Here is an 11,420-nt window from a genome sequence, read left to right as displayed (position 1 = left end):
TACATACAGACAGGGACAGCAAAAAAATAATAAAAATGCTTACACAACAGCTAATAAGAATATTCTAAATATCAAAACAATTTTTGGCGGTTCAGCTACCATAATCTTAGGGTATAGGTCAGCGCCAAGTAGCAAATCTATAGGATTGTCATCGAAAGAATCCGCTAATTCAGGAGATCAGGAATTCAAGTCTTTAAATTACAAGTAGATGGTGACGAGAACAACTTTCCTTTGACCTTAGGCAACACTAACGCTTCTGTTTCCACAATTCTAGATGCGTTTTTAGGGGGAGACAACTTAAGAGAACAGACTTCTATCGGCGATGTAGATTTAGATTTGGCGCTCAATATCGGATAGACGTGAATTTTGTACAAAAAATGTTGCAAAAAAAGTCGCGAAAGGTGGGCCAGACATAAAATCACCAGCAAAGACTTCGATATCAATAGGTGGTACTACGAAACAACGACTATCGAAGGGTGGATTGGAGCAACTATTATTGGGAGAAGATTTGGAGAAAACATCAACGGGTGGAGAAACAGACTGCACAGGAACCGATAAGATAGGTTCGCTTGAAAGCAAGCCTGAAAGTGGTGTCACATTAAGTGAAATAGTGGAGTTTTCAGGAGGTAAGGACTGAGGAGCCCCAGCAGGGGAACAATTATCACTGATTGGAGATTGTAGGCGGTCAAGGTGCTTTTTTATGTTGGTCAAACACCAATGGTATGCAATAAATGCATTATCGTATTCATCCTCAACAACATCAAAATGGTCAGCCTGTGCAGTCCCGGATGCCGTGAGGTAGTTTTTACAATCAGTGTAAGTGTTCAGAACCTTTTCCCAAAATTCCCGAATTTCCGAAAGACGAAATTCGAGACTATAAACCGTGAACTTCGTGGCATCAATATGTTCGAAAAATTTTACACTCCGCAGAACAATATAAGCGGCCCTAGAAAAACGTGTGAGCGAAGTGATCGACATTTGGTTAATATATTTATAACAAAAAACAGTGCAAACTATATGCAGAAGAAATAAAATTCGAACAAATGTTGCTAAAGTCCAAAAAAATAAGAAATTTTCACAAATAAAAACCTCCAAATACTTCAAGAAATTATAGATGTTGAAGTTATAGCAGTGTTAAATAAGAGAAAATTTAAGAAAAACTTTTCCCATGTGAAGAATTTTACTAAAATTGCTCCAATATCAACAGATTAAAAAATAAATGATTGATTTGGCGATGCAAATTGTATGGTATTTTTCCAAAATTTATGTCAAATTTCTAACAATTTTTAGATGAGTATGATATTTTTTCAAAGATTTACAAAAATCCTGCAAAATTAGGTATCTCTACAAAATACTTGAAAATGGTAAATACCGAAACCCTACTGAGAGTCCAAATATTACAAACAACTATTAAATAATTTTCCCAAACAATTACAAGAATAGCCACAAAACGAAAAGTTTTAACGAATGTATTTTGCTGAAATTTGAGCAAAGAATGCCGAATATAGGGTGAATTTGTTCAAAAATTCCAAAAACCCCACTACCACTTGATAATATTTTAATAAATTATCAAAAATAGTTTCTAAAATGAATTGCAAAAATTCACAATTTTTACTGTTTTACCCCGCTGTGCCAAACCAACAACGCATATCGCACAAAGAGGAATAAAACTCAAGCGACGTCGGCAGAGAAATGACTATGCGTAAGCAGCTACGCACCCACACAACAAGCGACGCCACAAACGATCCAACAGTGAAAGTTGGAGATCAAAACAATTTGTTGTTATTTTTACTGTATATCAAACCAACGCTAACGCAAGCCACACATGATACAACCGTTGTTACAACTTAGAGGGTAGCAAAGTTCTATGCTTCGGCCACAAACGATACAACGTTGTGTGCAACCTCCTTGTACAACTTCACTTTTCATAGATTTTATTCAAGTTAAGATGGCACCGGAAAAAATTCATGTTCAATAATTGGCTCAATAGCCTTTATTTCATATTAATTTTTTAAATTCCATTTTATAAATTAAAATTCAATTTTATATGTACATTAAAATCACACATTTGATTGGATTTCGTGTTGTTTTGATGTGCGAAGCAATGGTGTTGCCTCTTCGTAAATAAACACAAAATGAAATTGTATGCGACATGCCCATTAACTCTACAATCGATTGGTACAAAAATTGGTATCAAAAATTTTTGATTTTTCGTAAAACCGAGACACAACTTTGTACAACCGGGCCACAAGTTCAAATTGTACAACCAGTTGTATCGCGTGTGTCATCTTAACACAAATAAGCTCTACGAAAAGTAAATGTGTACAAAGAATTTGTACACTAAGTAGTATAGTTTGTGACAAAAACATACAATTTGAGAACTCTCCAAGTTGTACAACCAGTTGTATAGTGTGTGGCAACAGGTAACCGCATCGGCGAATCGCTACAACAAAGCAACTTTTGTGGTCCCCTCAAATGTCAAAATTGGCATCTAAGGCGAAAAACACAGATTCGCCATGACATTTAAAGGTTGCGGCAAATTTTTTTCAACCAATCAGAAACGAGGTGTTTGTTTACATTTTATTTTGTGTGCCTCTCGTCGTAAACGAACGTCGCAATAAAAGTTTTTATTGTAAAACAAATAAGAGTGAAATAAGTATTAATTGTAGTATTGCGATATTTTTAAACCAAGAAAATTATAATGACTAAATTTAACTGGTTTAAACCGAAAGTTTTCCGGAACTGCAAATGACAAGAGTCGAATTCTTGCACTATTTCCCGTGATGTGCTTTGGGAATCTTAGATGTTGAGGCTAACTTTATTCTTAAAGCTGCACTCCATTATAACCTTCTTCCTTCATTTTCTTTTAATTTTTTTACTGGTTTCACTCTTAACTTGCTCTTAAATTATTTGAAATATTATAAAAAGGTATTTTTATGGAAGACAACATAAACAAATTTGTTGTTGCATTCATTTAGGGCGAATTCTTCATTACAACAATTTGTTTTGACATTTACAGCCTGTTCCACGATCTCGAAAGAAAATTTGTGCGAACGAAGGCTACTCACTCACTTTCGTATAAGAATGCGTTCCACTAACTTTCGTTCTTTCTTTCGCATAGCCTTACGTGATTCAGTGTTGCTAAATATTTTTTTGGAAAAATTAATCGCGAAATAAAGCAAAAAAGCGTCAAATGTCTAATTTAAACGCGAAAAAGCAGCAGTGGCTCTGTCTCAACTGACATTTCAGTTGTAAACAAACAAATTGTAAATAAACAAACAAAATAAAATTTCTAGTGATTGTGTTCAAACTATTTGTGCTCTTAGAAAATAAAAAAAAGAATATTTCCGTAGCCCTATTTTTTATGGAGGAGGTTCGAAATGTGCCACGGAGGAATTTAAGAGATGCTTCGAATTTATTTGAAGTACCTAACAACCAGTAAGTATGATTGTATTTTTACATTTTTGAAATAATAAAAAATGATTTTTTCTAGGTTTGTGGCCAACTTTCGTGTGTCGAAGGAAATTTTCGGGCTCTTTTGGATATGATGGAAGAGAAGTGGGTGCCCGGTTGCAGAACTACCCAAATCCGCCCCGATTTAAAACTTCTTCTGCTGCTTCCAAAAATTGGCATTCCTCTGGCGAACACAAGATTCTCCTCCATTTACTCAACTAGTGCCCGCAGCTGTGTAGTTGATGATTTTTTCGTGCTGGAATTGAGAAAATAAAAAATATATATATTTGTTGTTCACATATTAAATTGCATTTATTATTTTTACTTACATTTTTGTTTCCATTTTCAATCAAGCAATGTTTATGTTAAAACAATTTTCCTTAATTGTTATTATACGATAGCAAACACACAAGTGACTGATTTTGACATTTGTGTTCGCATGCGTACGAAAGAAAAAAGATAGTGGAACGCAAAATTACACTGAAATGCTTACGTTTTCGTTCGCTTTGATTTTCGTGCAAATTTTCGTTCTGATAGATTTTAGTGGAACGGAAATCAGCTGTTTGTCGTGTAAAAGTTGTGCGAACGTGTTCTTTCGATATCGTGGAACTGGCTGTTAATGGTGCCGTCAGCTGGGCTGATGCGATTACCTAGTACATCTACCTTGTTGTGTGGCTTGCATTATGGTTGTCGTCGGCGTCGCAAAATGAAGTCGAGGCGACAATAATGATATTTGGGTTGTCGTTTTTTGTCGATAGCGACAAGTAAAGTAAACTTTATTAGAGTCTTCTTCTTTTTCATTGGTAAATGTATGTACAAATCGAATGGTTAACATGTTTAACTTAGAACTATAGTCGTCTTGTTCTATTATACAGCGAAGTCGTAAAGATATGCTACTTAGCGTAATATGAGAATGTATTATTTATTTCATGCCAGGTGAAAAGAGAAAATGAAGCTTGCTCCCGGCCTCCGCTGATACGAGCAGAACTTTGACGTCTGCAGTAATAATAAGTAATCAAAACAAACTAAATAACAAAGTGGTCTGTTAAAACAGTGTCGAACAGAGGGTATAAAAATGATAGTTTTTTAATATAATTGTATGCTTAATGTATAGTTTATCACAGTTAATCGAATGCTCAAAGAGCTTTTTTTGTATAGTAAAATAACTTTATTACAGATAAATCACATATAATATAACGGATAATACTAATCGAGTGCTCAGTGAGCTTATATATGGAAGCAATTTAATGGAACCTTATATGGTATGTAAAGTTGCTATATAGTATACAATGTAAAATAAGAATAAACTTAGTTATCTATCCTCTGTGACAGCCAGAAGCGATTTTTTTGTAAAATTGTGGCAAGTTGTGGTCAAGAAGGCTTTCAAGCGTTTTGTTCAAGATTCTTACAGATGATAAATAGGAGGATTGTGACCAGGAAATTTCTTTTTCAATTTCATAAATTTCATTCATCACATAGTTTTCATGCGTGGCAAGTTTTTCGATGAATGTTAATTGTTGGCGTTGGGCATTTTCACAAAGAGGAACAACATTTGACGCAGTATATATGTGGGTGTTTGAGTATCGTTTATGTTCATTCATGAAATTTTTGTTGATACATTTCCTTATAATTTTTCTTTCCAGGACTTCCAATTCTTTGGCCACTGTTGGGGAAATAGAGAACCAGATCGGAAATCCATAGAGCAAAATAGGACGGATTGCTACCTTGTAGAGTTTTGTTTTTTGAGGTAGGTGTTTATTGTTTAACACATATGCAAATCTTGCTAAACGCCTTTTCCTTTTTGCATGATTGAGCGGGCATGGAAATTAAATTTCATTAAGTTGTTGAATTGGATGCCGAGATATTTGAAAGAGGTTCTGAATGGTATGTTTACGCCATACAAGGACAGTTGTAGTGATTTGCTCTCTGGGACAACGTACCATGGGCATTTTCCGGAGGCGTTACGTATGCAGATTGCAACAAACTTCGCTGCGTTTATTTGGCTACCCCACTTTTTGTAGTAGCTGTTAATGTTCTGAAGGTGATTTTTTGCGTTATTTAATGCAATTGACGGTGATGTGTGATGCGCATAAATGAGGCAATCATAGGCGTATAAAATTGCTTTTGAATTTTGACTGATGTGAGGGAAGTCGTGAAGGAATAGATTGAACAGAAATGGTGCCAAAATACTGCTTTGTGGGACTCCGCTATTTACTTCTCTCGGAGGTGACGATGCGTCATTTATATGGACGGAAAACGTTCTTGATGTGAAGAAACTTTTCATCATTTTTATTAAGTATGGGTCAATGCCAATTTCTATTAACTTGTAAATAATTCCGACCTGACATATTGAGTCAAATGCTCTTTGAATGTCTAACGATATTGCCACGGTACACATTTTGTTCCGCAAATTAGAAGTGATATCGTTATGAAACTTGAGAAGAGCATGTTGGGTGGAATGTCCAGGTTTAAGATCAAATTGGTAGACAGAGGTCGGATCTATTGTGAGTTCATTCAAAATTGTTTCTTTCAGGACTAACTCGAAGATTTTCCCAATGTTGGACAACAACGAAATTGGCCGAAAGTCATCAACAAACGCAGCATTGATTTGGGCACGATTCCATTGTATTGGAAAATACCCATTGTTGATGCAATTGTTGAACAGACAAATGAAAAATCTTACTGCTGTGTCCGGAAATTTTTTAATTATAAAGTTTGATATACCATCGGATCCACAAGATCTTTTTGAATTGGTAGTAGCAATAACACTCTTTACTTTTTCAGGAGTAGTAAAATGATGGGAGTCGGGATTGTTCAGGACACTGAATTCGTCATGTAAGGTGTTGTGACGTCAATACACGATGAAACCCTGGAATTCAGATCGTGAACTGGATGTAGAGGCAATTTCTCTAGGAAAATTGAAGAATAAAATGACTGGAACTTATTTGCAATTTCAGCGCTGTTTGTAATAATACTGTCGCCGTGTTGAAGTTTTTGACAAAAAGATGAGTTTGTTTTTCTAGTAAATTGGGAAATTTTTTTGAAAGCTGATGGTCCGGGTTTGATTTTTTTCAGCTTGTTGCTAAATATGTTGGCAGATTCTATTTTTATGAGCTCCTTTATTAGTTTTTAAGTAATTGAACTTGTTTTGAGAGAATTATGTACTCACGATTGATTCTGTTTCCTGTACGGTGGAAATTTTTTTCAGTTCTTTCTGCCATTGTTGTTTGACTTTAAGAAAGTTTTTAGTTCTTTCGGAAAGAAGGAATTTTCCGTCTTTTATGAATATTCTTTCTGAATGAAAGCTGTGAATGCTGTTAAATTCATTGTTGAAGTTCTCGATGATCATTTCAATATAATTGTTTTCGAGGTTTTTATTTGTCGGTGGCATAATTTGTTGTGTTATTGTCTCCAAATTTCTACGAAAATCATACCAGTTTGTATTTTTGTAAGATGTGAAGAATTTTGGTTGCTTCAGAACTAGATTGGATGTTTCAAAGGAAGTTTTATTGGAAAATGATCCGAAAAGATCGGCAGCAAAGATATGTGGTAGTTTTGAATTCCATGGTTTATTAGATGTGGGCTGATTAAGAAATGGTCCAAGAAAGATGGTCCATTTGGGTACGACGGCGAGGTATCACAAAGCTGAGTGACATCTAAGGAGTTGTTGCTTAGCCACGAATTGAAAACTTTACCATTTGAGTTTTCGTTCAAATCACCCCATACAGGATTTTGGCAGTTAAGGTCACCACCGATGATAAATCCATCAAAAGGAGTTCAGAATTCCAGAAGTTTATTTAGATCTGCTTCGAGTCTGTTGACAGGATAACTGCAAGGTATATATACCGTGCCAATCAAGAACATTTTAGGTCCGTTGTTTGAAGAAGAAGTTTGTATTCGAGTAAAAGTTATGTCATTTTTCACTATCACTACTGTTACAATAGGTGAGTTGTCGTATATAAATTTGTATTCGTCTAATTTGACGTAACGGTTCCTTCGAAGGTGGCATTCTTGAACAAGAGCAAAGTCAATTTTTTCGCTGTGCAGAATATTTTTCAGCTCTATTTGACGACTCGCTTCAACAAGTGAGCGAACATTGAATGTTAGGAATTTTATGAGCCTATGGTCCATAATTAGTCCTAACTTTTTCCATGGTAAGTATCGGGCGAATTTATAACTTTTTTGACGTTGTTTTGCGTAATGTTTTTAATTTCTATATCTTTAGCAGTTCTTTTCTTTTTGGCAGCTATGTATTGTCTGTATGCTGGACAGCCTCTATAGTTTGCGGGATGTCCTGATTTGTTGCAATTTACGCAAAAGGGTTCTGAGGTGTCAGATTTCTTACGCTGACATTCTCCTGGGAGGTGAACATCGCGGCACATTACGCATTTATATGGTGTGTTGCAGTTCCTGGATATGTGACCGTAGGCTTGACATCTACGACATTGTGGATCGCCTTCTTTCTTTTGGGGTTTTCCCAGGAGATGGATTGGTTTTGTAGGCCACGTATATGGGAGACTTCTCCGAAAGTTTTGCCTGGCAATAATGTTACCAGGAAAAGACCCGTGTCGGTGTTCATTTTTATTGACCTCGGCGTTTTAAATTTCGTTACGTTTGCCACTGTATTTGGAACAAGTATATCGAGATCCTCTTTAATTTTTCTGAATCTGTGTTTGGATACAGGTCTCTTATCATTAGTGGGACTTGTTTAAGCTCCTTTGGTGTAAATGAGTAGGAGTGTACGTTTTAGGCCTTAAGTATAACCATCATTGAGGCGTGTACTTTCGGGTCTGCAAAGTAGATTTTGCTTTTTGTCCTGTTAACGTTTTTTATTTAAAACGAAGATTCTGGGACGGATTTACGTAAAGTTTCCACTAGGGCATTTATATCCACGTTAAATACAAAAATTGGAGGACACCAGGTTTTCTTGGTCTTTGGCTCAACAACACTGTGATTTTGAGGTTTTTGATTACTGTCATATTAATTTGGCAATTCAATGTTGATGTCTGCAAGGGCTCCTAGAATTCCAAATCTATTGTCGTCTTGCATGTTATGTTTCAATAACTGGTTATTTAAATTAGAAATGTCTTCGTTTATGGGGGACAGTACGCTTTCCAGTCTTTGCCTTTTGCGCTCATTTTGTTTTGTTTGCAATTTTGTTGTTGCCAACGCTGGTAAGGGATGATCAAGTGTAGTTGCAACTAATTCTGTAACATCAAGGTCCATATCTGTAAGAGTTTCAGGCACCTCCATTGCAAATAAATGCAAGTTTAGATGCCTGGGCCACAATTTATTGTTACAAAGTTTACTAGACTGAATTTATTTTATTATTATCTTTTATTGGAGCGAAAATCGGTACGTCTTACAAGTTGTGGGGTTCACTTAAGATAGCGACAAATGATTGCTATTATCAAGGTAGATCTAACAGGTAACCGCATCGGCGAATTGCTACAACAAAGCAACTTTTGTGGTACTCTCAAATGTCAAAATTGGCATCTAAGGCGAAAAACATAGATTCGCCATGACATTTACAGGTTGCGGCAAATTTGTTTCAACCAATCAGAAACAAGGTGTTTGTTTACATTTTATTTTGTGCGCCTCTCGTCGTAAACGAACGTCGCAATTTATATTCAATAGAAAATATAGAAAAAATGGTTTTAAAGAAAAAAAACATAGCAGCAATATCGTTCTATGCTAAATCATAGAATTTGTATTTGTCAAATTGTATTGAAATCGTTTCAAATTTGGATAAAGTTTCTATATGTACATTCGTCCGATTTTATGTAGTTGATGTATTTGAGAACAATCTTTAAGAATGTCCTGTATGTCAGAAAACCCCAATTTTACCAATAAATAAACAGTGTTATTAAAATGTATTGACGAATATTTATTCATTTTTAAAAAAGTTTTTATTGTAAAACAAATAAGAGTAAAATAAGTATTAATTGTAGTATTGTATATTATATATATTTTTTCAACCAAGAAACTTATAATGACTATATTTTACTCGTTTTAAACCGAAAGGATATTAATTCAAGGCACATTTAAAAAAGGCCTATATGCCGCAGTTCCTGAACTGCAAATGACAAGAGTCGAATTCTTGCACTACTTCCCGTGATGTGCTTTGGATTAAAATGGTCCATACAAATCTTAGATGTTGGGGCTTACTTAATTCCTCAAGCTGCACTCCATTCTAACCTCCTTCCTTCATCTTTAGGAACACTAAATAGTGTTAAATTTCCATCACAATATTTCTTATTGCAAATCGAGCACTTTTCCATTTTGTTTTAAATTTTTTTAGTGGTTTCACTCTAAACTTGCTCTTAAATTATTTGTAATATTATAAAAAGATACTTTTAGGGAAGAAAACATAAACAAATTTGTTGTTGCATTCATTTAGGGCGAATTCACCATTGCAACAATTTGTTTTGACATTTAATGGTGCTTGGCTATTATCATTGTCGATTCAACAGTCGACGTGACATCGATTTTTGAGAATATCTGTCGCCGTAAAAAATTGTGACGACATTGCATTTTTTAGTCGACGTTGATATTGTAACCATTTTGTATTTGATTTTTGACCATAAAAATAACAACAGCAAAACAACTTGAAATTTTGGTTTCCGAATTGAAAAAAACCATGTTTGGCAAAAAGGTTTACCAAAGGTTATGTTCGGGCTAATTTCAAATCAGACTGAAAATCCATTGCTACAAAATTAAATGTAAACGGGCCTCCGATTAGAGACTCTGATGACTGGCAAAAAGTATGTTAAAATTATTTTTGTATGTTTTCATTATTTAGTTTTCTAAAATTCTTCTAGATTTGGAAAGATTTAAAATTCAAAACTAAAAAAAAACTTCAAGGGTCAGGCAATACAAATAGGTTTTTTTTTGCTGCCTTAGCCTTTGCCGCTGCACTATTAATACATTCTCCTCTTCATCCTCACTTGAACTTAAGATATGTAACGCATTTATAATATTCACTATTGACAACAACAACAAACCAAATCAATTTGGAATTGAAAATGTTGAATGAAAAACTATTTAAATTTGCAAAAATTGTTGAAAAACACGAATTATAATAACCTCCGAATGACGTCGTATAAGAAAACATATTAAAATCTACTTATATTTTAAAGAACATTTACATTTTTTTGACATATCAATGCTCCCAAGCGTTGATGCATCTACCTGTACTCTTCTGCCATGCTATGTGGTGATGCGAATTATTCTTCAACTAAGGCGAGGGAGTAGGGCAACAAGGAGGGGAACAACTTTTTCTCAAATGAGACATTCTTTTTTCACAAAGTGTTCATTTGAAATGAGAGTTAGAAAACGAAACAATTGAACGAAGCGGAGCTAGAGCACCAAATATATTTGTATGATCAACGCGACGACGGATGATCAGTACAAATAAAACTAATTATTTCCACAACAACAGAACTACTTGTTTTAGGGGAATGCGCTTGATTAACACATGAAGTGTTAATATAAGTCGACCAACTGACTTGTTTTCAAACGAAAGGCAAATGTATGATACCGCGACGTAGGATAATCAGTACAACGAATAATATGTGGACTGTATTTTTTGTAGCAATTACACGAGCGTAAAGCAATTGCGATTCGACCAAAAGTAAACAAATTAATATGCACGAAGAAACGCGATAGCAAATTTTGGCTCGAATCCGGCTCGATACGACCAATGTTTAACTTAGGGGAGTGGGGATAATAGCTTCGGTAGCGACAACAAAACTCTCCAGAGTTATTATGTGAGTAAGATGATATGGTGAGGTGCGGGTGATTCGCTCGTGTGGTGTGTAAAAGAAAGAAAATATACAAGAAATAAAACAAGGATAAATTAGTATAATTCTAAATATGACTCCGTGTTTTATTGAGGATTCTTTCTTTTCTCATGTATAACAAATTACCTTTAGTAATTGGGTTGGCGACAGAGGCCGTGTGCTTTC

At 35.0% G+C, this 11,420-nt stretch overlaps 1 long non-coding RNA gene across 8 annotated transcripts; it reads left to right on the top strand.

The window, feature by feature from the left end:
- Positions 1–3,301: 3,301 nt before the first annotated feature.
- On the top strand, positions 3,302–6,504 carry LOC105262125 (uncharacterized). Of its 8 annotated transcripts, none has more exons than XR_009341972.1 (8): positions 3,302–3,438; positions 3,494–4,262; positions 4,390–4,464; positions 4,631–4,715; positions 4,786–5,021; positions 5,097–5,749; positions 5,987–6,166; positions 6,238–6,504. It is a non-coding gene; the product is annotated as an uncharacterized LOC105262125 (long non-coding RNA). The 8 variants fall into 8 exon arrangements; XR_009341970.1 differs by having other exon boundaries at positions 4,390–4,493; XR_009341965.1 differs by having other exon boundaries at positions 4,390–4,520.
- The last annotated feature ends 4,916 nt before the right edge of the window (positions 6,505–11,420 follow it).

Source organism: Musca domestica, unplaced genomic scaffold (assembly GCF_030504385.1).
Source record: "Musca domestica strain aabys unplaced genomic scaffold, Musca_domestica.polishedcontigs.V.1.1 186, whole genome shotgun sequence".
NCBI classification, from domain to species: Eukaryota; Metazoa; Arthropoda; class Insecta; order Diptera; family Muscidae; genus Musca; species Musca domestica.
Note: the sequence above shows the minus strand (reverse complement) of the source record. Positions and strands in the feature narration are given on the sequence as shown.